At 39.4% G+C, this 27,266-nt stretch overlaps 1 protein-coding gene across 16 annotated transcripts in view; it reads left to right on the top strand.

Moving 5' to 3' along the window:
• Nucleotides 1-27,266, top strand: part of ZBTB20 (zinc finger and BTB domain containing 20) — a 797,562-nt gene that overhangs the window by 634,833 nt on the left and 135,463 nt on the right. The window contains exon 1 of one of the 16 annotated variants that reach the window (XM_032406592.1): nucleotides 21,943-22,313. The exons of the other annotated variants lie outside the window; for them this stretch is intronic. The gene's annotated coding sequence lies outside the window, so the exon portion shown is untranslated. Of the gene's footprint in view, nucleotides 1-21,942; nucleotides 22,314-27,266 lie in introns of those variants that run through there. 16 annotated transcript variants of the gene reach the window in all.

Below are 27,266 nucleotides of genomic sequence, written 5' to 3'. Positions count from 1 at the left end.
AATTATTTTACACTGAACATAAGATAATCAGACCAATGGGAAATCATGGTTCAAACCAAGATGGACATTAATCTTTCTGGACCATGAGATTCACATTCTTGAAAGGGCAACTTATTTACAGAGTACCCCTTTTTTCTTCTCTAAAATTATTTTCTAGAATAAAATTTTTAAAATAAATAATGCCAATTAAAGTGAAAGGAAGGAAAAATGTACTCCAACCACAGATCCAGTTAAACTTCCAAAATGGGGCCAAAATGTTGTCCCAAATTCAAATCTGACCTCTAAAGGATACAGATTAGAAACGCTGAGGTCTGTGCAAAAGAGCCCAAGGTCCGAAGACCATTTCCAAGAGCTCAGGGACAAATTCCAGGGGCTCTGCGTTGTGTTTGACAGCAGGCCCTGCCCTGTCCCTGTGTCCTGTGGGACAAGTTGATTAATCTTTAAACCTCAATTCCCTGAGCTATAAAATAAGAATAGTAATAGTAATACCTTCACAGAACTCTTGTGAAGATTAAGTGAGATGATCCTTGTGAAGCATTTAGCCCAGGATCCGCTACATAGAACATGCTCCCCAAGGGTAATTATTCATCCAGATTATTTTAACCTGGTCAGTATCTTTGGAGTAAGTGCCCCTCACCTGGACATGGAGGTGATGCACACTTTAGTTATTTCTGCCATGTTTCTCAGTTTATACATGATGATTTTTTTATAACCACCACACATACAGTGACGCAACCAGCATTTTATCTTTTCAAGGTGATATTCATTACCCACTAACAGTGTGTGAGGCACTGTGAAAGGCATTTAAGCACACACCATCTCATATAATGCTTACAATGGTCTTCTAAGTTACCATTACTATACCCATTTTGCAGATGAAGGAGCCGAAGCTGAGAAGGCATTAGCCACCTGCCACAGTTTCATAACTACATAATAGTGGAGTCAGACTTTGAACCAGCCGGCTAGTACTAAACTCTAAGAAAATAATTACATAAACAGAAACCATTGTAAACAAGACGCTTATCATAGGTAAATAGGTTTTTTACCTTTTTATTGTAGACATTTCAAACATTTACCCAGGTAGGAAGAACATCATAGTGAACCCTCTTGAGTTCCTCACTCAGCTTCCACAATTTATCAGCACACAGCAAATCTTGTTAGATATACCTATATTATAAAACTGGAAATAAATTATATATTCAACTCTAGGGGACTGGGTAAATGTATTATGACATATCCACTAGATAGAATTTTTTGAACCATTATAATCTTGATAAAGAGCTTATAATAACCTGGACTTTTTATGCTACATTTTAATTAAAGGTGACATACATAATTTACATATTGTATAATCACAACTACTTATTTGAAATAATAGACTGTGGATCTTGGAAATTTAAGATTTTTTAAATTGTTTTGTCTTACTACTTTCTGACGTTTCTGAAATTATATATCGTGGGCATATTTCATTTTTAATGATACAAAAATTATTTCTCCAATATTTAGGAAAATATAGACATACTCGTGTGTAAAGAGAGAAATTACTTATCTGACTTCACTATGGAAATCAGTTTATGTAACAGAATATTCCATATATAACCGATAAACAGAAGTTTATCTCCTCTTCGTTATCAAAAGATTTTTTATTTTATTAATATTAAGTTTTGATGTAAAGTGTCTTAAATTTATGTGCATATCCATCTTTATGATCATATGGTTACCATAATTCAAACATTTCTTAATGACTCAGGGTCATCATTTTATTTATTTATTTATTTATTTAGGGTCATCATTTTAAACAATAATTGTGTGTCTACTGGTGCTAATGGGGATGTGGAAGTATAAAAATAATGCTGTATATTTGAATATTGCTTTGTGGTTTCAAAGCAGTTCCACATGGCATTAACCATTGGTCCTTAGTCTATAAGATTATTTGCTTCTGTGCTTATTTACCCCCAGACTGCTATAATATTTTTAGTCCTCATCTCTTCTTTTTATAGTTTTTATTTATCTTCTTTAGCTATCAAGTTACTTCTTGTGCAAGCCTCTAAGATCCTCATTCCTTCTCAAATGCATTACTTCTAATCCGGTTTGGACTAGGGAAACAACCAACCAACACTGTTTAGGTTGCATATAAAGCCCATGCATTCACTCCTTCACTGGACAAATATTTGTGAGCAGTGCACTACGTATTCAACAATGGAAAGGATACACAGATAAACAAGGCACCGATCCTGCCCTCAGCGAACTTTAATCTAGCAGCAGAGCTGAGACATGGGCCTACTTTGCTAGCACCCATAGTAGGAGGTGCTGTGCTCTATGAAAGTAGCACAAATAAAGTGTTCCTGGAATTCAGAGAAGGGCTAACTGGGGGATTTACCAGAAGAGCTGATACTGGATTTGCGTCTTGAAAGGCAAGGAGGACTTGAGCATACAAAGGCAGAAAAAAAGAAGATTTCTGAAACCATGAGCAATGCCTGGAAGAACCAGAGGGGAAAGATTCTGCAGAAAAGTAGTTGAGTTTAACTAGAGCATGTCGTGTGTAGAGGCAAGTAGTGGGAAATAAAGTGGTGAAAGCAGATCGAGACCAGTAAGTGAGAGGGCTTGATTAGCAGGCCAAGGAATTTGGACTTTATTCAGTAGACAATGGGGAGCTATTGAAAGTTTTTAGTAGGAGAGTAACATAATCAGAGCTGTGCCTCAGAAGATTAATCTGGCAAGAGTGAATAAAGTGGATCCGAGTAGGGAGTGACCAGAGGACACAGGTCAGGTAGGAGACAATCTCAGCAGTCCAGGAAAAGGCAGTGAGGGCCCTAACTAGGGCAGAGGCAGAGGGAGGGAACAAAGCTGGTGAGCTGATTTATGAGACACGGCAGAAAGAGAATTAATCCATCATATTTGGGGAGCAAGGGGAAGGAAAGCACCGAAGGCATGGCTATGATTTTGAGCCAGAGTGGGACCATAAACAGAAGCAGAGGGCTATGGAGCAGGAGCAGGTGTGGGAGAGGAAGACACAAGTTTAATTTTGAGCACACTGAGTGAAGGTACTGAGTGGGGACCCATGAGAGGTCCTCTGGGCTTTTAGAGACACAAAACTACAGGGCAGCAGAAAACCAGGCTCGGAGATGGAGATGTTGAGCCATCTCTGTCTCCAAGACAAAGAGGCAAGAGGCAGAGCCCATCAGAGAAACTTGAGGGATTTCTGTGTGATATCCCTGATGTCACTTTGGGCTGCTTGTGGGTCTTTTCACATCCTTCCTCTTCTTAACCAGATTTGGAATGCCGCGTAAGTAGCTTGCAGATGAAGGAATTATTGCATTATACATACAAACATACAAAATATATTCTAAAGTAATGAAGTAATGTGCAACATAGCTAATGGGGTCAATTTCACATTAGCCACAGTCTTTTATCTTCATACATAATATATTCCTGTGTGACCTTAGAGAAGTCACTATTCCTTTCTGGGCCTCAGATCCCTTGTCAGTTAAATGAAAAGGTTGATGAAGATCCTCGGTCCCCATAACTGGCTGCAAGCCCCCAAAACTGACATTATATCAGAATCACTTGGAGAAGAGAGGGGAGGGGGGCCAAGGCTCAGGATCTGTATTTTTTGAACCTCCCTGGGTGATTCTAATATGCAGCCTGGGTTGGTAACCACTGGGCTAGGCTTCTCAGCTCTTACATTCCAAAGTGTTCTCAATATTTAGACCGAATGTGCTTTTTTAGCCACAACTCACAAATAAGAATCCAAAATAACAAATTTACTGTCAAATTCAGTTCATCTGTAACAAAATACTCCCCCTCTCCCCTTTAAGTTAGGAGTAAAATATAACGTGTATTTGAAAAGCACTGAATTTAGAAGTCTCCTGTGATGTTATAAAATGCGAAAGCTGTGTGTATGGGGAGGATGGAAGGCGAGGAAAACCAAGGAGGATGCAACGCGCACAGGCACAGCATGCCCTCCCCCGGCCACATCCGGGCATCAGCCACATACCCAGAATTCAAGTCCGCCCGTGCTCCAGAGCTGATTTGAATGCTCCAGCTGTGCTTGTGTGGTCCTTGTGCTGCCCCTGATTGTACCTGTCAGATTGTACACAGAAGCATTTCTGCAGTACCTGTGCAGACTGTCTTAGTCGTCCAGGCTGCTCTAACAAAATACCACAGACAGGGTGGCTTATGAAAAAAACAGAAATTTATCTCTCACAGTCATGGAGGCTGCAAGTCTGAGATCAGGGTGCCACAAGGTCAGGTGATGGTCCTCTTCTGGGTGGAAGACTTCTGTTTGTATCCTCACGTGGCAGAAGGGGCCAGGGAGCTCTGTGGGGCCTTTTTGATAAGAACACGAATCCCATTCAGGAGAGCTCTGCCCTCATGACCTGAGCACCTCCCAAAGGCCCTACTTCCTAATGCCATGACACTGGGGATCAGGATTCCATCATGTGAATCAGGGGGGACTCAAACATTCACACCAGAGCGCAGACCCAGCACAGGTCCGGAATGGGATAGAGGAGCTTAACGAGATTCTGGTGGGGGCAGATGAGCGTTCTCATTAATGGGCTCGTCCTTAACATATCCCTTTGTTAGGTTTTCATCATACAACTCACAATTTAACTTTTATATAGCCCCATCATTACAGCATTGCCTCAGCATTCATAGGAGCTACATTCTGAAGTCCCCACAAAATCTAGAGCATGCTGTACTAGGCCACGGAGGTGGAAAGAAGAAGAGGGCTGAGGTATCAATTCTTTCTCCACTTTCTACATTCTTTCTCCCTTCCTCCCACAGAGGAAACGGTTCGCTGTACCTGACAGGTTGGGCTGGATTAACCTAGACTGGAGGAACAGGTTGGAATTTGGGAAATCTGAGAGTTTCCAGCTTCCAAACTAATTTTGACATCCCATTTGCTCAACAATTATTTATTGAGGAACTGCTACAAAGTAGGGCATTCTGCTCAGTATTTACATCAGAAATCAGCAACCAGTTGTGATTTTGATTCCGCCACGGGCTGCTACCAAAATTCTAAACACAAGTACAGAGTAGAATTAATGATAATGATGCTAGTACTTTACATTTACATAGATCTTAACAGTATTTGCATAGAATTACATGTGGTGCCCTCCCACTCCCCTAGGGAATCACCGCCCAGACCCCTCTTCCATGCTTCAGCTCTGGTTATCCTTATCTGTTACCTTTCCCCAAACTGTGGCTTCTCGACTTTAATTACACTCAAGTGGTCTGGTAACCTCATTAAAGTAGTTTACTCCAAGGTGTGAATGGCATTTGACCCTCTTGGAGAAATTTGTATTTTAAAAAAGAAGCTCGTTAGACAGCTGGGTTTCTTCCCCCCTCCAGTCAGTGACACGTGAAAAGAGATGTTTCTTTCTGTCCCCCAACACACAAAGCTTTACTTAGATTTGTAAAAGAGAACAACATAGGCAATCAGCCAAGCATCCCAATTTATCTTATCTACCACCCCCTACCTATCCTCTCTCTCTATTCTCTCTCTCTCTCCTGTGCATATTGCTCTACTTTTAATGTCACATGACACCCCTATATCTGACCTCATGACCTGCCCTACATCAGACACCTGCTGGCCTCCACCATGCTGGACTCACCACTTCATTCCTACTCTATTCCCACTCCGAATCCTGAGGCATGCTCCATCTCCTATTTATAATCTTATAACTGCTCTTTAAATTTACCTTTTTAAATCTTGTTCTCCTGCTTTGGGAGATAGTTTAGTAAAATAAGTGAGGCTTAAACACTGGAGACAGATGCTACTCACTAGGCACATGAATATAAGCAAGTTAATTATCATCTCTAAGCCTCTGTTTTCTCATACGTGAAATGGGCATATTGTGAAGATTAAATATGATACATGGAATCGGCAACATTTTGTTAAGTCTCCAATACATGTAATTACTACTATTAATATCATTTATCATCTCCACTCCCCTCAGCAACTTTGATTTGGATTCCCTCTACTGGTTCTACCTTGGAGGATCCAATTCTTCAGTGTTCTGTACTGGTCAGAACTGGTTTCCTGGACCTTTTTGGCTTTACACACAAAGTAGATGATGAGAGACCTTATTTTCTGAACATAGATAGGACATAATTTTATAAATATAAGCATATTTGTGGGTATAATAAAAGGCAAGATTTGAAACCAGGTCTGTCCAGGAAATCAGAGACTTATGACTTCTGCATCTTTTCTTAGAATATGAATTTTATACTCTGGATGAAGATGAATTTCAGAATCATAAGGTAATGCTAAACATAATTAAGAATGTGACCTCTCTGATAACCTTTTGTAACAAGAAAGCAAGGTTGATTACACAAGGAAAAGTGTCTACATTTTCAGGGAGACATTTTTATTCCCCCAAAAGAGAAAGCAGAGGCTTTGAAGTCAGATCTGGGGTTGCCTCCAAACTCCACACTCAAAATCCATGGACAAAAAAAGACTCCGAACCCCCTATCATTAATCTGTTACTGATAAAGAAACTGAGGCTCTAATAAATCAAATAATTTGACCCAGATTAATGATATCCATCTTTCAGACATATTATGAAGATTAGAAATTACGTATAAAAGCTTGGCCTATTGTTTGGTCTAAATAAATACATTTCCTGGAAATCTAGAGCCAGGTTTCTCTTCAAGATGAAAAGGGACTGAAATTATGCCCATGTTCCATGTAACCAGGTTCTATATTTAAAAACAAACAAAAACTTAACTTATGTAGGTTTAACAATGGAAATGAACATTTTCCACATTTATATTTTTAATCTCAATTTGCCCAATAAATATATTCAGATAGACAGGTTGAATATAAACTGAGTATTTTGCAACATTGACTTCTAAAGAGAAAGTTTTCAAAGGATTCCTGATGTACTTTAGCAGTATAGAAGTATATTTTGTATATAAGGGAAACATAGGGTGATCTGAGACCGTGTCATAAAAAAGCCATAAAAAATGGTCACTTAACATTTTATGGAGAAATATGGAGGCACTTAGTGAAACCTCACAAAGAAGAAACTCTGTATTTTGATATATTTAATGTCTAATTTCCAAGTAGAAATATTACTCTTATCTAAATAAATCTTGACCATTTTAGATAAGTTAAGAAATTATATGCCGAGTGATTTTTGTTTCTTATTTCTAATGAATCAGTAATTTTGACTTGCGTTCTATATGCCTCTTTAATTTATGGTGAATAAAGTCATACTGATTTTTCAAAGATTAATACACAATCTCAAGTCACAGAGTTTCCAAATTATGATATTTCCAATGGCAAATGAATAACATGCTGTCCGTGCAGTTAGTGAGTTGAGGCAATTTGAACATCATGATAAAAGTGGGAGGGGGGATTACAGGCAGTGTTATAATTAAAGGTCTGTTGATTCTTCAGTTTAAATGCCATTGTTGAAAGATTTTTCACTCAGATGTCAAAGTCTGTGGCCAGCCAAAACTTGGCATGCTAGAACTCAGCCCAGGGAAACATTGTGTTCTACAGATTTAAAAACCAAAATCTGTTAAGAACAGAAATGTTGGGCTTGGGCTGATTTCTCATGAATCAGAACCAGAGCATAGCCAAATACCACCTCCTCTTTACAAAAGGAAGTAGTGCAGGTGGATGTTAATGGGAAATGTTAGTTCAGATGGAAAACGAAGGGAAATTAACATTAGATGTCATAATACAGAGCACTGGGTTAAAGTTTTATGTAATTAAAGCATGTTTCCTTGAGAGGTTTGAAACATTTTAGAAGCTACTAGTTAATGGGAAGCAATATTTACCTATCTTCCAAGATTTGCGTATTGAGGTTCAGTTTCTCCACATCGCATCCCTTGTTACTGGAAAAACTTGAAGCAAAACTTCATTTGCTTAACTCCCTATATACTCCCTATATAGAAATGTTTTCCAAACACCATGTTTCCCTTTCTTTAATTTGAAGGTTATAAACCAGTGGCCTGTGAGCTGCATCTAGCTAGCCTGTAGCTTTGTTGGGGGGTGGGTGGGGTGAGGGCATCAAGTATCTTAAAAATAATTTGAGAGTTTGAGCCAACCTTTTAAAGATCAATAGATCTTACCAAAAAAAAAACCCAGCTTTTTTTAACTTGCCCTGATAATTTGGAGATCTGGCAGTATTATTTGCATTCTTACATGGCACCAATTATCTGTACCCGAGCAGGGGCTGCTCTCTGCAAACAAGCCATGTCCTTTCCAGTTTGACAAAGTCCCTATCACCCCATATTTTATGCCATACCCACTTCACTCATTTACTCTATCACTCTGGCTCCTAGAAGCATTTGACTTTTCTTTCTTTGCTTATGGTGGATGTATTAAGCAAGTCCCTTCCTCTCTTTGCTTGTAGTATTAAGATTTAAAGCTTCCAAAAATTTCTTCCCAGTAAATAATAGCATTGCAAATCCTATGCACAATGGTAAAAAACAAAGCATTATTGAAAATGATAAAAATTCAGAATGTAACCAAAATGTCCAAAATTAGGGAATTGCTTAAATATATGTTGCTATATCTGTAGAATGGAATACTATGCAGGACTTAAAAATATGTCTTAAAAGAATGCAGGTTACAAAACAATGTATACAGCAAGAATCCTTTTTTTTTTTTTTAAAGGTTTTATTTATTTATTTGACAGAGAGAGAGACAGCGAGAGAGGGAACACAAGCAGGGGGAGTGGGAGAGAGAAAAGCAGGCTTCCCGTGGAGCAGGGAGCCCGATGCGGGGCTCTATCCCAGGACTCTGGGATCATGACCTGAGCCAAAGGCAGACGCTTAATGACTGAGCCACCCAGGTGCCCCAAGATTCCTATTTTATAGGAAAAAATTTTGCATGTAAGAAAAATGTTAAAGTGATGTCTTGGGGCATTATTAGAAAAATATATACATATGCAAATTTTATGCAAATAAGCTAGTAAATAAGCCCCAAGGGTAGCTTTTATAGATTCCCTTCCCCAAGGCTTCCTTATTCCATTTTGACCCAACAGTTGGAACATAGAGTGAACTAGTTTTCAATTTTCTTTTAAAGCGATTTTTTTTTGCTTTTATATTTTAGAGGATACAATCAAGAATAAGATTTCCATAGTTGTTTCAAATACTTGAAAAATATTCCTACTTGACCACATACTAGACTATCATCATGGCAAAGCAAGAGAACCAATTCCTGTGTTGGCCTGGAGTGGATTTGTTCTTCTATAGTACCTTTTGCTAATACCAAAAGTTATTCAAAAATGAAAAAAAAAATCTTGGAACAGAAAAATTACACATAAATATGCGCTTAATAACATGAACATAAACACTCTTAGGGGGCCGGAACTGAAACTCATCATCACAAAGGCATCAATTTTGTCCCATTCGACCACCCATAGGAAGGAAAGCTCACAGGTAAAAGCCATCTACGCATTTATGGAAATTCTTCTGATGCCAGCACTTAGCACAGTGCCTGGCAAATAAAAAAGGCTCCAAAAGTATTTGTTGAATAAAATATGAATAAATTTGCACTCCCACCAAGGAATAATTGACCCACACGTCAAAAACTCAGTCACCTTTTAAATAAAACTTGAGCAAAAAAAATTCGGACTTTACTCATAAAACTTCCAGATATAGTTTGAGTTAATAATGCCATAACCTTTTTTTTTCCAGAAAAGGGAAATGTTCGTTTATGTGTGGTTGAGTACACGTATGAGTTTGGGGAAAAAATATAAAGGAATCAGAGGTGGTCCGTTCAAGGATGGGTACAGTGATGTAGACTCCAGCTCTTAAATACACCTCTTCCTCCTGGCAGTGCTAGCTTTACTGTTTCTGTTTTGGATGTTTGTCCATCTATCTCCACTTCTGTAGAGCGTTCTTTACCTTTGGGCTCCACTGCATCTGTTTTCATAATTCTCCTATTCACATGAATGATCCTTCTTGGTCCTTTATCCATTCTCCCTTCGTGTGCCCACAAAATGTAAGTTTGCCCTTCTTTCCTCCCTGACTGCATTTTTGAAGTCTGTGGGCAGTTTCATTGAGCCCATACAGCTGCAACCAGACCTTCGTATCACCTCCCTAAGGATTTGAGTATCTAGTTCTAATCTGTCAATTCTAGTACTACGAAGATGGGTTTCCAGCTGCCACTGGATATTTCCACTGGATGTGCCACCCACAGCGATCTCAAACTCCTGCTGCTATCCTTTGAGTATTCTAGAAGTAATCAAATCAACCCCAAATATACCTTGTGCTTTCCTATCCCCATGCTTTTATTCTGTGTCCCTTGCCTAAAACCTCTCTTTCCAAATTCTAACTGTTGGAATTTTCCCCATATTCCAAAGTCCATCTCAAACACTGCCTTCTTCAGGTAACTTTCTTCAGTGTCTGTCATCCAATGATATTCCTCAAGCCACTAAACCTACAGATTTCTGTTGGCAACCTTTTATGGTATTTGCCTTATTTTGTTTTGTATTTTAGTTATGAGGTGTTTATTTTCTTCCAGATTCTAAATATTAGGTTTATGGCTTCTTATTTATCTTTGTAGCTATTTTCTAGAGCTTAGATCCTAGCAGAGTCCTTTGCTCATAGCAGGTCCTCATTAAATATTAAATTGGTTTTATGTAATAAATTAAATTGTGTTTATGTATTAATGGCTGTACACGTGTTATAATTTGAAAGACCCAGAAAGTTCACCCACCCAATGTCTCCCCTACTTTCTGAGCCATAATATCTTGCTTTAGGGACTTTCTCTTCTACAAATGGGGATTTTCCACTAAGTTGTGTCTTTTTGATCCCTAGCAATAAATTGTTGACTAGTTAATACTTGAGCTCCCCTACATTCTAAGATTTACTCATTATCACCTAAGAGGTGATAGATAGAATAGACCAGATGTCAGGTATGTTCTCAAGGAGGTAACAAATAAGTGAAGGTCCATGAGAGACGTGGGGTAATGGAAAGTACCCTGGGCTGTGCCACTTACTAGTTGTATGCCTTAGTTTTCTCATCTGTAAAACTAGACAATAATAATGATTTCTACCTTATGGAGATGTTCCAAGAACTAATAGAACTAAATACTAAATAGCAAAGTACTTAGAATAATATTTGGCACACTGTAAGTGCTAGTAAGTATTGGCTTTAAGTATTCATATATATGGTATATACATAGCATATATGATCATATGTATAGTAAGTATGTATACATATACTTAATGGATAATACATATACAGATATATTTAACAAATATTATAATTGTTTCAATTGTTATTTCATCCCATGTACCCAATGGCAGATGCCAGAGAAACTCCTGAGTAGCAGAGACCTTAAGTATCTGGGAATGGAACATTTAAAAGAAAAGAGAACAGGGACGCCTGGGTGGCTCAGCTGATTAAGCGTCTGCCTTTGGCTCAGGTCATGATCCCAAGGTCCTGGGATCGAGTCCCACATTGGGCTCCTTGCTCAGCAGGGAGCCTGCTTCTCGCCCTGCTGCTCCCCCTGCTTGTGCTCGCTCTCTCTCTCTCTCACTCTATCTGACAAATAAATAAGATCTTTAAAAAAAAAAAAAGAGAAGAGGCTTTGTCAGACAGATGAGGGTTTGACACACAGCTCTGCCGCCTCTAAACTGTGCACATTGACGAAGTTACTTAACCTCTGTGAGCCTCGGATTTTTCATCTACAAAATCTGAACACCTATCTTTTACATTTACTGTGAGGATTAAGCGAGCTTTTGTTCTCCATAATCATTTTGAAATTTAACCTCATTCTTTTGGTGATTCCTATCCTTTTTCTGACCTTCACATGTATTTCCTTGACAAATCAGATTGCAGACTTTGTGCTTGGACCAAGCTTAGAAGAAATGGGTAGCATTGCTTTGGGAAAACGGTGGCAGTACCAGCTAATAATTTCAAATTATTAATAATTTAATGCAGTAGTGAAATGTTAAAATATGTACCAATTAATATGCACCAAGCCTAATAGAGAACAAATACTTACCAAATTGTGGCTAAATCCTTAACCTAGAACAAATTTAGCAGTCCAACCAGGTTTGTTTGTTTTTTGTTTTTTGTTTTTAATGAAATATGTTCTACCTATGGAAATAATTAACTGTACTAATGCACAGGTTTTACAGTTGGTCATTTTTTTAAAGTACAAGAATTTAGATTTTCACTGAAAAACAGAAAGTCCCTTCCACGCAGTCCTGCTTGAAAGGAGTGTGTGGGGGTTGGAGGTGGGGTGGGGAGAAGGAAGAACAAAGGAGAAAAAAAGCGGTCATGAAACTACCTATAAACGCCTGGATATTTGGATCTGAAAGAAAAAGAACCTTGTAATGTACCTTCTCACATTTAGTCCTGTTCTTGTAGTGCTGTGATGTGGCACTTAATGCTCTTGGGGACCTAGAGCAAGTGTTACAAATGCAACCAAAAGTCTCATGAAAATGAGCCTCTTAACAGTGTGTGAGCTGGTCTGCAATGGCCTCAGGAAATCCCCCCAGCTATTCACGTCCTTTTATCCACTACATTCTCTGACTCAAAGGGAAACCTCACTTCACCTCCTTGACCAGAATTGAGCAGACATTGATTTGGTTACCTGGTGTTTTATTTATTCCTTTATTAGTCTTCATCATTTGTATTCCACTAGAACAAAAGAATATATCTTTTCTTTGCATTAATTTAAGTTTAAGGATGTGCAAATGTGTGTTTGTGGGAGTGCATATTTATGTTTGTGTAAGTTTATGGGTAGCTCGCTTTAATTTAAAATATTTTCCATCAAAGCTGTGGTACTTAGAGCCTCACCATCACCATCATTGTACCGAATGACTCTCCTTGACATATTAGCTGAATTCCTAAAACCGTTGCACGGAAAGTGAGCTCTTTAAAAGAGAATCATGTTTTTCTATTCGCTTACATAATTAGTCAGGTCAGGTGTCACATGGGAAAAATAAGTGGCCCAATGCATAATTTAAAAAAAAATAAGAATCACAACTTTTACCTCAGTGATAATGATGCATTTATCTATGGGCATTTTATGTGTCTTAATTGCCCCCAGGAAAAGCCAATGAGAGGTGAACCCAATTAAACAAGAGATATGTTGGAAGCAAATGCTATGTATAAACCACTGGTACTAGAAGCAATGGGAAATTCTGAGAAGAAAAAGTCAGGGTTTATCCTCAGGCAGCCTATCGTCTAGTTAAGGATACATGACAGAAAAAGTGGAATTGCACAGAACAACAACTGAAGATTTAAATAACAGTTCAAGCTCACATGTGTTTTTTGCACAGTTATATTAATAATTTATATTAAAATATACCACACAGTTGATTTCTGTTCCATTAGAAGGACTCACTGATTGGGTAGCATCTATCCGTATAGCCACCAAAATAGCAACAGTCCATGAGATCTTCATCTGAACTTGAGTCACAGATTTGTTTAAACAGAGTTAGGACAATTTGGAAATTCAAATTTGCGTTGTGGCAGAGTACATGTCCCTGTCCTTTGAAATGTTGAACGCCTTGGTAGCTTTATAACAAATTTTCCTTCAGGAATGCTCATTGAACTACAAGATAATTTCTAAGTAGATGTTTGATGTTAAAGAAACCAAGGAATGGCCTTTGAAGAGATTTTTCACTACTCCATACCAGCTTTGGATGCCATGCTTTCTTCAATTTTATAATACTAAATTTGTTCTTACTCGGGGAATATGCTCAAAGTACAGTTGGCCAGAACACACCCATAATAAATTCTGCAGCAGTTTCTATTTAATGTATAAGTGATCATAATCAACCCAGAGATCATACAGGGACTTAAAGGAAATAACGTCATTAGTTACCACTTTAGTCATAACCTGACAAAGAGATTCATGTAAGTTCAGAGGAAAACCACGGAGGTATGCACGACTTAAGTGTCTAAAAGTATGCAAACGACCATGCCCAACATTTCTGTACCTACCTTTACTCTTCTGCTACAGTGTAAATAATAATAACATCAGTAATGCCAAGCAAACGGGATCCTTAGTTTACAAAGCATTCTAGATACATCATCCCTTGTGATCCTCAGTGTGTGATCTCAACAACTTGTGAGACTGGCGAGGCACATATTATCCACATTTTACAAACGGAAAATCTATTAAGTTTAAAAGGGCAGGTGACTTCCTTAAGGACACAGAGCTCTTAAAAGGCGCAGCTGCTTCTGATGCTCACATTGTGACTGGCTCAGAGGACACAGCAGCCCAGAGTCTGTGCCTCACCACCACTGTCCTGCAAGGTACGCAGGAGTTGCCAAAGTGTGACCTGTAGACTTAAATCTTCAGAAGGTGGAAGAGCCCTCGAGCCAAAAGGCATACCTGCTGTGGTTTCAAACAAGAGGGAGAAAGGATGGTTAGCTGTCTTTTATAAAGTGTTTCTCTGCGCCCCCCCCCCCACTTATACAGAGTCCTTGGTAAATTCTGAGAATTTCCATACTTACTGATTGGATAAAATCCTAATGATTTTCTATGAAAATCATGGTTGTGTCTGATCTAGTTGTATCAGAGTTTTTTCCAGCCCCCTACGAGCTTAGGATTTGATATCTTTAAAAAGTTTCTTTTTTTTTAAGATTTTATTTTTATTTATTCGAGAGAGAGTGAAAGAACACGAGCAGGGGAGCAGCAGAGGGAGAGGGAGAAGCAGGCTCTCCACTGAGCAGCGAGCCTGACCGGGTCTCGATCCCAGAAGCCCGGGATCATAACCTGAGCAGAAGGCAGACACTTAACTGACTGAGGCACCCAGGTGCCCCTAAACAAGTTTCAATTCTGATCTAGATAGGCCTTCCCACCTGTCAAGATTTATGTCTTTTCTGTTGAGAACTTTGTGAATAAAATCAGTTGTCTTTGAGCTGGCTTCCTGGAGCATCTTACATATTTAAAAATATGGTATGGAAATGATGGAGATCTTGGGCCACTTTACTAAAACTGAATGTCACTGGGAATTGATAAAGCAGTGTGGTTCTGAATCCCAGAAGCCACAAGCCTTCATTGGCAATATAGAATTCAGAGCTGTCACTAAATTTTGCTACCTGATGAATAGAAAGGTGGAGTTCCAAATCAAGAAATTGAGCACTTAGTTCCAGAAACTAATAACGTCAGTGGCTCTTCCATTCAATGCCTCATCCTTTACAAGTCTACAGACTTCCAGCCTTCATTTTGGCTTGCAGAATGAGACCTGGCATCTTGAGCTTCTTGAATTTTTACTCTTACTACTTCAGAGCCCCAGCTAATGTAAAAATGCAAGGCAACATCCCGAACACCTTGGTCTCAGGACACTCACTATCCAAATTAATGTTTCTTCCATAATGATGGTCCTGCACTTACAACATGTTTTCATATTCATGATCTTATTAAGTGTTACATTAGCCTTATGCATGGACAGGGGGCTTATTATTATTATTATTATTATTATTATTATTATTATCATCATCATCAACATCATCATTCCCACTTTGTAGATGAGGAGATAGACTGAGAACATGATCTGTGGTCACATTGCTGGTGACAGAGCCACAGTTATACCCAGGTGAGCAGGTGACCTCACTCATAGCACATGTTTTTCACCAGGCTTGCCAAGGCTCATAGATTTGCCCCATGACAGTGGTTCTTAGCCAGGCTTTAAAATTACCTAAAGGGATCTTTAAAACATAGTCACTGACATATCCACCTCTGAGTGTCTGATTCACCCAAGAATTTATTTTTCCAACAATTTTCTAGGCAATGCTGATGTTGCCAAGGAGTACCGTTTTAGGAGCCATGTTCTACAGATTGTATGCAGTAACTGAATGGCAATGATACATTAAGGCAAGATAGTCTTACAAGAAGGAAGTTTATTTTGCATGATGCTGCCTCACGCCTCATTCTTCTCTCCATTTCTGACTGCCACTGGGAAAGAGCTGAACAAATGGCGGGAGAGGGGCTGGTAAAAGGGCACCTCACTGTATAGAATGAGTTTAAATCTTCTGACACTTAAGAATTAGACAGCAAAACCCTTCAGTTTGCTTCTAACTAGAACCTACTATTGTAGATTGACTTGAAGGTATGATTGCGAATCCAGCAGTGAAGAGCCACTATAAGACTGGACATGGGCAAATGTGATTAGATGGATCTGTAGACAACTGATCCATTAATCAATAATCTTTAGATGGATTTCTCCATGTCATCCTAGAAGCATGTTCCTAGAGAGAGAGAGAGAGAGAGACCCATTCTTGACCTATCCTAGTCAATATTTTTCTGAAGACTGGTGAGAAGTCCTTATATCACAGGCTCAGTCTGAGTCAACAAGGTAATACATCTGCTAAATATATATAATATAAATACATATATATGCTAAATATATATATTAAAATATATAGTATATATAATATATGTAAATATATATTAAAAATAAAAGAAGCTTGCCTTTTCTAGCTTCTGGAGGCCATCTGTACTCCTTGGCTCATGACCCTTTCCACAAGTAACTCCAACTTCTTGTCTCTGTCATCATATCTCCTACAACTAGCTCTCATCCTCCTGCCCCTCTCTTATATGAACCCCTGTGATTACATTTAGAGCCTACCTAGATAGTACAGGATAATCTCCCCATCTTAGTATCCTTAATTTAACCACATCTGCAAAACCCCTTTGCCATATAAGGTAACATTCATAGTTTCTGGGGGTTAGGACATGGGTATTTTTTTGTGGGGTCATTATTCAGCCTACCATAGTCCTTTTGTCATGTGTTTCTCACACTACATTAAGAATATGGTACTTCTTTCTCGGCACGAGTATTTAAGAGGTTCTTTAACAAAGAAGAGGACGTGACACCAGGACACAGAAGAACTGCATTCCAGTACTAGTTTTGCTTCCACCAAGTTGTGTGACCTTAAGCTCGTCTGACAAAATGTCTCTGGAGAATGTTTCAGCTCTTCTCGGTAAACTGACAGAACCAGAGAATCTCCTAAATACTTCCTATGTCTAAGAGTCTGTGCTTCCTTAAATCTATCCACCTGTTTCTAGATGATATTTCAATTTAAAGGCAAGAACTTGCTTACCATCTCTAATATTAGGAATAAATCTTGTTCACTTTTCTTTTGAATTCAAAATTCACTTAAATTTTGAATTTAGAATGTGCTGTCTGAGGACTTCTTGCTGTAAAAATCGTGGCAAGGTTAGAAAAATCACCAATACAAGTGATTTTGCTATTTAATTCTTAAATAACCTATCCAATAGTATTGCTTTAGTCGAAGCATCAAATCACCAGTCTTGTACATATTGGACACGTGAAGCGCAGAAAGAATACATTGTAATTGCACATGAAGAACTAAGAGAGAACAGTCGTTGCTGCCAGCTCTCCTGAGATACCGTCTACCACCATGGGCAGGTGCGACCCTGAGCAGTAACGTTACACAAGCCAAGCAGGGTGTAAAGACCTTGTCCCAGAGAGCTCAGTCTCAGGGCATGAGTGACAAACTAGAGGACAATCACTGAGTGACTGCTGTCATTACAGGGGTCAAAAAATAGGGTGGCAAAGGCCCGGGGTTTTATTCCTTTTTTTTTCAATTTGTCTTCTTCTCAGATAAGGGCATGGAACGTAACCACTGATTCTCAAAAGGAAATAGGGCTAGTGTGATACAAATCTCTCCACAGCATTAGAGTCATCCCACAAACACCAATTTTAAATGATGATTCACTGAGGGCCACAAAGAATAATTTGGAGGAAGTTTATAGGAAGGAAAGCTTTGAGAGCTGAACCAGAGAAGGTGCTTGAAAGTAAATCAAATTGTGGCATACATTGAATTATGGCATTTATTATTATGTGCAGAGTATGCATGGAATTTTGAACTAAAAGCCAAAGAAGCAAAGGTCTAGAAACTCTCATGCATAGTAAATAAATTAACCCTTTATTCTCTTAACTTTCTACACTCCCTATATTTGGTGACTTGTTCATACAAATGTACACTGAAAAGGACTAATAAGCCATGCTCTACCATGGATACATTCAACTATTTGTGCACATGATTCAAATACATGCCTGCAGGAGATTTTCTTCAGTATCATGTAGACACAGTCGGTGTTTCAAAGAGCAAGAATTCTTTGGGAAAAGAAGAAGGGTTGTGTGTGTTTATAACCGTCAAACTTTCCTAAGCTTATTAAGTTAGGATCCTTTGTCCTTTCCTTCTATAATTTGAAGATTATTCTAGTAATATGTTTGGCAAAGAAAAAACCTGCCAAATAAGTCAGGGTCTAATAACTGTATTAATGACATTCTAAAACCCATGAGTTCAGTATACTATACCATTCAGAACCTAGTGTTACTTTCTACTTTAAAAGATCAGTTTTCATTGCTATTTTTTTTTATGCTAGAAACTATATAGTATAGGGAAATCGGCTTATCATGAGCAGGTCATCAGCTCTTGAAATATCTGCCCATGAGAAAAAAAATATATGATTGGAATCCTGTCACCAAGGAAATGGTTTAAAAATCTGTTTATTTCAAACATTAGCTTCAACTAGTTATCTTTATTTTGCAATGACTTCAATTCTTTTGCCCATTCATTTATTACATGGCCACTATACAGTAATCATTTAGAAAAAAAAGAACACCCTATATTACTATGCAAACCTTAAATATAACTATATGTTTTTGTGTGTTCACATGCTTTTTTAAAGAGCACATTTGTGACAGGAAATGAAGAATGGCATAGTCGGGGAAAAATTAAAGAGACACGATGTAATTATCCGAACTGGAATTAAGCCAATTAATAACCCGTGTGCTAACACTACCCTCAAAGTGCTGAAAATGCCGTCAGATATTTAAATGCCCTGGGTGGTCATAGGCAGCAATCTTCGCCTCATCCATTTTCAACACCACACAGGGACATGGCTCACCCTGGCTTCTGAGGAAGGGCTGCCACCTGAAGTGAGCTGCCGAATAGATACAGGTACAGATTGGATAATCCAAGCACAAGATTCTCTCCAGTGATTGCGCACAGATTTCCACTTATTTTTTAATGAAATCAGAACACACTGGTGTTCTATGCACTTGCTCATTTATTCAACACATAGTTACTGAGTAAGACCTACCATGTGCCCCCACCCCACCCCAGCATCATGGCTGAGGGTATGGGCTTCAGAGTCAGATTGCCTGGATTTCCTCCCCAGTTCCACCCTTACTAGCTGTGAGCTCTTGAACACGTGACCTAACCCTTCTATTCCTCAGTTTCCTTTTCTATGAAATGAGGCTACATTGTGCCTAATTCTTCGGGTTGCTGTGACACTAAAGTAGGACACAAATGTAAAGTACTTAGCAGAGTGCTTAGCACAAATCAAGTACTCGGTAATATGTTGGTTATTATTATGAGCTGGGAAATATACCGACGTCTGGGTAGGAAGAGATCAAACAGTCCTCAGATGATCTTTGAAGTTTAAATTCTAGAACTTTCGGATTCTAAACTTGATAATCCCTCCTGCCAACCCTTTCTAATAGAAATCTGTGTATTAGATCCTTGCTTTGCTGTGAGTATTCCTGTCCTGAACCTACATGCTTTGAATATATCCCACTCAGCACATCCAGAGTATGCAGTTTTATTTATTTACACCCTCATTTTATGCCTGCCTCAATAGTAATTACCATGTAATACCATCCATGGACTTTATATATGTGAGCTCATGTCATGCTCAAGAAAACCTTATGGGATTAATATTACCACCTTTTACGCATAGGGAAACTGAGGCTCTGAGCGTGGCCATGACTTCTGCAATGTTATAAAGATCTGTTTCACTCCAAAGCTCATTGCCATTTTCACCCTGTTCACCCAGCACGAATTTACTGAGCACCTCACTGCTCTGCTCTGGGCTCTTGCCTATCAGGTGATTTGAGAGTGCAGGAGGACCCACCAATGTCAAAAGCAGTGGTCCCTCCTCCCCCTAAATTGACGGACTGTGGACCATGTGTTTCAGACAGGTCACAGCAGCCATTGTGAAAGCAGTTGATGTGCAAATAAGCTAAATGACTCTGGCTATGGGCCCCTCAGCTCACTTGCCCTCCGGTGGCCTCCGGTGCCTGACATTTCTTGCAGTTGTCTTGTTCCACCCTGAGTAGCAACATCGTCACCGAGGTGTGACTGAGAAGGAGTTTTCGCTTTTATATACACCATGATTCTTGTTTTAGGACAAGAGACTTAATCTCTCCAGTAACATCTGATGGCACTGCTCTCTTCATAAGCACCTCTTTCCCCCCTTTAAAAAAAAAAATGTACCTTCAATTATCTGTTGTCAAGAGGGAGAGCCTTACTTACTGAATCTGATCATATGTGTCCTCCCCCCCAAAAAGATACCATCGACTATGTGGGCAGATAATGCCGTTTCCCCAAATTTCCTATTTTAGAAGCTCATTTCAGTCGAGATATACAGGAAAAGTTGCCCACAGCTAATCTTGCAGGTAACAAATCTCATCAGTGATTTAAAGGGCATTGTAGGCTGTAAGCCTCAATCTCTTTCACCCACAGTGTGCCTATATTTTAAAAATGAGTTGTAGGAAAGAACGACATCTTCCTACATGGTGATATATAGCAGATGATATACATAGAGAACTGCAGACTCTGGGAGAGGTCTTTGTAGATGGATCCACTGGCCTTCTTTAGCTGGGAATGTGGCAGGACCAGGCTATGTGTTGCTAAGACGGGGCCTCTACAATGCTATATTTTTCTGCTTTGCTCTGAGACTGAAGTAAGACTTAAATCCCTATCCCTAGAATTCAAAATGGACAAGAAAATATTTCCATGTAGCTATTTAGACATTTTAGAAACTGGAGGTTCGTGCACTGACTACAGAGATGGAGGACTCTTGTTATTCTGGAGACAAGGTTGATAGCCATACCTGTTGGGCCAGGGTCTGTGCAGAAACCTGGAGGTTAGCTGGTACGATAGAAAGAGCGCCAGCCTGGTGGGCCGCTCGGGCCCTGGGTTCCAGTGTCGACCTTGCTACTGCCTTTGTGATTTATTAGCCTGAGTCTCTGGGCCTCAGTTTCCTCGTCTGCTAAATGAGGTCATTGGGGAGATTGATCTCCGTGGCTCTTTCCGGCTCTGGTATTCTCTGGGTCTGTGAATCGCCTTCGGTGTCTGCCATAGTCTGCCTTGCCAGCTCTGTTTGTCACAAAGATTAATCCATTTTAACTGTACCTTAGAGTGCTCCCGGGGGAGAGGATGGATGGATTGTTTTGCACCTATTATTGCATCAGAACTTTTGCCTTTTTAGACGAGATCGTGCCGTGCCTAAAATCTGTCTGCCTGTCTGCCCACTGACTTTGTCTGTGCTGATCTCTTGCCACGGTGCCTCTTCCAGCATCCATCTCCCTCCAAGATCTAGACTCGGCATCTGACTGTACCTGTCTTGTTCTCTGCAGCATCTGTCTGCTACACTCCTAGACCGTCGTTAATAAACTTTCACACATTACACGCAGACCCTAATATGTTGGCACCTGCACATAAATATCTACCGTTCATAAAACTAGGGGGGGAAACTCCATTTTTTTAAAGACCTCTATCTAGTGCCATTTGTATTTGCACTTTTTGTTTAGTTGTAAGTTTTAATAGTTCCCCCTTTGAGGATTTGTCAGTACGAGCCGTATTGCTTATCAGAACACACCAACAGTCTTTTTGTAATATTCGCTTTTCCCCTTTGGTTCAGCCGAGCCTGCTGACAGATCATTCAAATTCAATTGTTTTATGTCTAAGCCGAACAGCTAATTAAAGTAGGGATGATTAACCTGACTGGCAGTGTCGCTCTCCCTCGCGCTCTCTCTCCCTCTCCCTTTCTCTCTCTCCCTCCCTCCTGTTCCAATCAGTCTTTTTCTCACACTCTCTCTCTCTCCTTCCGTGTCTCTCTCTCTCTCTCTCTTCCTCTCTCTCTCTCCCCCCCCCCCCCCCCCCCCTCTCTTTCTCTTCCTCTACTGTTTTTTTTTTCCTCTCTCTCTCTCCTAAACGTGGTCTGCTTGCTGATGGCAGAATGGCACTCGGAGATTTGTGCATTGTGTCTGGTTTCCTACGGGCAGGCTGACCCAGTGCCTCCAGGGACTTATCAATAGACCACTCAGAAGAGACACAGACAGGAGAGAGGAGGAGGGGTGGGGGGAGAGAGAGAGAATCAATATCAAGAATAGAAGGAGCTCCGAAGCCATTTTTTTTTTAAAGAAGTATCGGGACTTGGGAGAGGGTGACAAAGAAGGTTTTTCAAAGAGGCAGTGGAGGAGGTTCTAATAAATTTGGAAGGAAACAGTTCCCTGTCTTGGGAAAAGGAGAACTCCTGACTGATTAGCATTCACACCAGGTATGAGATGTTCGCTACCCCTTATCACTGTGTCGCAACCGAGATGGAAAAGCCTTTTTTTTTTTTTAGGAGACTGAGGGAGCATGTATTTCGCTGTGTTTGTTGTTGGGGGGTAAGGGGGGTGGCGTGAGATCTGTGGGCATTTGTGTATGGGAGCAGAAAGAATGGAAGCAGTACAACGGGGGGTGGGAAAGAGTATGGAGTATGTTACTGTCTTCCCTGTCTTTGTGCACCCCTGGGGGGTTACCCAAGTTCATTTCTAGCAGGTGGATTTGGACGGGAGTTACTTAACGCTTGACCGCCAGTTTTGAAAAAAAAGAAAAAGAAAAAAAACGTTGCTTCCTATGTCTATTAAAGGAAGCTCCAATTTCTCTCTCTCTCTCTCTCTCTCTCTTCCCTTCTCTCTCTCTCTCCCCCCTCCCTCTCTCTCTCTCTCTCTCTCTCTCCCTCTGCCCCCCCATCTCTCTTCCCCTCTCTCCCTCTCCCTCTCTCTTCTTTTTTTCCTCTTCTAACCAGACAGCGGGAGGGTTCCTGGCTCCCAGCCAGCCCAAAAGCCTCTAAGTGTTTTGCACTTGTTTCAGGGAGTAGCTGCCCGGGGATTTTTCAGCATTTTCACTAGAGAACAAAGAGTTCTTTACAAAGGGAAGGGGGGGGGGGGAAGTGAGCTTAATGTCTGATATATGTTTTTCTATTTTTATTAGTTTTTCGCCTAAAAAGAAAGAGACAGGAACAGAACATTCACTCTATAAAGACACAAAGACATTCAAAAGAAATCCAGTTATCTTTTCTCCCCATCACCCCAATATATATACATAAAAAATAAAAAGGAAAAAGACTAATGAAGTTGGATATGTTGCTCTTTTCTCCTCTTTTAATCTTTCTAAATCCAACTGTTCTTATGCTCACTCTATGCTATTTTTTTTTTTTTACTCACAATAAAAGTTGCTCAGGATGCATCTTCTCTTATCATCTCTTTACCCCTTCTGGGTCCCCAAAATCCTGTGGAGGAGAGAATGAGAGTACACCAAATAATCAATGTAGTGGCGAGAACATCTTCTACTTTTGCCACTTGGGTAAAAAGTTAATTAAAGAATTTGGGCTCCCCAAATACCAATGGGGTGCATTCGTTCATGCAGCCTCACAAGTTCTTGCATCCATCTGTTTAAAAGGTACCGCCTGTGTCACTTGTCAGTTATTAAGAAAAGGTACTAAAGGAGCAGATACTTGTATTTTATTTTTGTTTCCATCTAATTACGTAAATGACAAAAGCCCCAGAGAGATTACTTGCCCCATCCATGATACACTAGTTCAAGCGAAATGTAGTCTAGACAGAGATTTTTCTATGATTCTGATTGCCATGTAGCTTTGTGTTCTCCACTTGATTTTTTGCCTATGCTTGTATATTTTTACCATGAATTTGTGTTTGTAGCAAACATTCCAGAATGCTTATCATTTTCAAATTAATGCTCCGACAAAAAGAAAAAGAAATCAGCGTGTGAACTGTATGTGCAAAATGTACTAAACAATTCCATCGTTTATAAATGGATTTATATCTTTATTCTAATATTCTTGAATTATAAACTCAAGAAAATGTTTTCTTTCTAAAAGTTCTCCCCCTAATGCATTTGTATCTCGACTGTCATTTGGAAATCTTCCTAAGATACATAATAAACATAAAACTGAATGAGGGGAAAAATGCAAAAGCACCAGAAAAATGCTTAAATATATATTATGTACAGTACCAAAGTACAGATAACTGTTTTACTAAGTGAAAATGAGCTACAACAGTTGTTTCAAGATTCAGAAACTCTTTTCTTTCTTTTCTTTTTTTCCATTCACTGAAAATATAATCTATTCCTGTCCCTGGGGAGAAAAACTGTAGGGAAAATATAGATATATACATTTTTCCATATTTTTAGAATGCATTTATGTAACTGCTTCTTAAGAGTGTAACACATATCAGGGCAGAGTGTGATGTCTACTAGTCAGTAAACCCTTCTGGCTGGGAGGTGTGAGTGCCTTATGTTTGAAGTAACTTGATAACAAGGAGTCTTTTCGGGAAACCTTACTGTGTATGTGTTGCCTCAGTAATGACCCTCAGAGAAAAAAACAAGAGCTAGGTGGCCACTTGAACTCACTGAAAGACATTAGATTTAGGGGAACTTTTGACAAATCCAAAATTTTTTAGGGTAGCTCCCTTCTTATAGTTGTGTGTTTTCTTCAGGAAAAATCTTGTATTGCTTCCAGACTTTTCTGTCTTTTTGTACAGATTTTTAATGCTTCCAATAGTGCTTCAGGAGAAAAGGATCTTTAAAAAGAAAGTAATCAAAATAAGAAAAAAGAAGCTCGGCCTTTAAAAAGTTTTATATTGAAGGCAAGAGCATCCCCCCTTTGGCTTGTTTCTGATTTTTTCCCCCTGAACTCTTTTGTTGCTGTGGGCTGCTGTGCTTACATTTTTGGTTTTTGTTTTGTTTTGGGTTTTTTTGCTTTTGCTGCTTTTTTTTTTTTTTTTTTTTGCTCTCTTTTTTTATGTGACCAAGGGGGTCTATGGAAGGGGCAGAAGGGATATGGTAAGAGGCTGTTACTGAAAGCTGCACTAGCCCCTCTTGATCCCAACTCAGGCAGCTCCTATCAGCTAGTTGTGCCGCCAAGAGTACAGTGAAAGGTAATAGCTGTCATTCTGGGATTCTTCGTGGATCTGACCTGAGAGTAACACATTCACAGTCGAGGAGAAAAGGGAAAAAAAATAGAGGAGGAGAAAAGAAAAGCTCTTTGAGCTGGAATACACTGGCCCTTTCTTCCTGTAGGCAATCCGCTCCAGTTCTTGGCGACGTGTCCTGCACTATCAGATATCATATGACTTTTTATTTAGATTCCTTTTCGGAGAATGGCCTGTTAGGACTCTGTTTGTTTTCTTTTATTTAATTTCCTTCTCCCCTCACCCGCTAGTTTTGTGTATCTGCGTGTGTGAGAGAGAGTGTGTGTGTGCACGCGCATGCATATGTGTGTGCAATTTTTATCTTTGTTTTTGTTCTGTTGATCTGATGCTTTATTTAAGGACAAAGCTTTAATTATTTCAGTATACTGGTTTAATCATTTGCCAAAAAGAAACCTCATTCTAGGCTTTTTGGGGGGTCCATTTTTAAACACGTCCATTAACACAGGAGGCTAGAGATCCTAAATGCCTGCTGGTCGGCCCTTGGCCCACTCCCTCACCTTCACTTAACCCTCCCTTCATCAGTATGCACGGCAGTGTGAGTTAGGAAACACCTGTGCTGAGTTCAGAGGGAAATAAAAGTAGAAGCAACTTCTTCAAATCTGCACTCCTAGTTTCACTTTAATAAACTTTTTTTTTAATCGTTGGCTTTTTTTTTTTTTTTTTTGGCACCCTCTGTTGAGTTTGAAAGCATCAGAGATCCTGAACGATGTTTCTGTGGAGCTTTTGTGAGGTCAGCTGAGCACCCCTGGAAAGTAGAGCAAGGGCTGAAAGTCATTCAGAGACTTCAGAATTAAGTGGGAGATTTCAATAAGATCTGTGAGATCTGTGGGCTGTGCAGGGTTTGGTGATAGATGGTGAAATGGAATACTTGGGGATCCTCAAGGATGAGAAAGAGAGAAATTGCCAGGCAGGGGTAACACAGGCATTCCTGCTGCATTAAGTACTTTGAGAATCATAGTTAATCAAATTTTTATTTTGTGTAACTTGCTGTTTAGCCAATTGATATGCGATTGCCTTCCCTCCATGCTTCCTATATAAAACAGAGGAATTAAAATAACATTATTACAGGATTTCTCCTAAATTTTTGATGTATTTCTTTTTCAGTTTTGGAGAGTTCAGATTTTAGTGAGCAAAAGAAAAACATAACTTCTCTAGGTGTGTAAATGGTTGGTTGCCTATACATTATTCTCATCATGATATACCCTATCTATACATGACATGATATATCCTGTTTGTATCAGGATTTTTTTTTATACAGTAACAAGCTAGACTGCTCTGAACGTTCAGATAACTATTACATTCTTTAAACCCATAGTTCTTAGTTCCTTGTTACTTTCTCTAAAATGATTTTTCACAGACCTTAAATTTCTAATGCTTATCTCAGCCAGAGGTGAGTTCTGTTGAAACTTGGAGGGAAATTTATTCCACCCCTTTAAGAGTACCCAAAAGGGAAGGGAGAACTATTTTTCGTTCAACAAAAAATTTTAGAAGCCTTTTTTTCCCCCAGCGGAAAACTCCAAAACAGCTTTGTCTCAGAACGTTAAACTTGGCATGGATGAGAAATGTGAGTTTTGCTTTGTTTGAGGAAATTTGTTTTTGAAACAACAATGTTATAAATATTTTTAAATTGCCTGCTGAGCATGCGCTGTCTCTGACTTTATTCATAGTTTTAAACACACACCAAAGTGCAGTCTTCTGAATGGCCACAGGTAAGGCTGTTGATTTGTATGATCTTTCTCAGAGCTACCTTCAGTGAGTCTACTCAGTTTTCCAGAAGGGAAAAGGGTGAGAGCTGAGTTTAGACCTGGACTCCCTCCTAAAAATCATAGAGCCAAAGTAGATTCCCCCAATAAGGCTTGCACAGTATACTTAGGGTAAGTACTATTCAACTTTCCTTTCTTATAGGAGTCGCTTGCCTTAACTTTTCGGCTTAATGGTAGCAAAGTAAATTAGGAAAAAAAATTAACTCAGTGAGGTATTTGGCTGAAGTAGGAAATTTGCAGATTTTTAAGGGCATCTATTGTGCATAAATTTGGGGATACGAGAATTTGCCAGTGAAATGATAGCAGCTCTGTGCTTACAGAGCAAAGATGTGCTAGTCTGAACATGCCTGATCTCATCTGGAATCGAAAGCTAAATCTAGGTGGGCCTGTAATAATACCAGAAAAGGAACACATGTATCTTTTGTGCAACCTTTTTTTTTTTTTTTTTTTTAAGCCTGGCTTCCAAAGGGA

This window comes from Phoca vitulina, unplaced genomic scaffold (assembly GCF_004348235.1).
Source record: "Phoca vitulina isolate PV1807 unplaced genomic scaffold, GSC_HSeal_1.0 scaffold8, whole genome shotgun sequence".
NCBI classification, from domain to species: domain Eukaryota; kingdom Metazoa; phylum Chordata; class Mammalia; order Carnivora; family Phocidae; genus Phoca; species Phoca vitulina.
The sequence above is the reverse complement of the archived record's forward strand: the minus strand, read 5'-3'. Positions and strand labels throughout refer to the sequence as shown.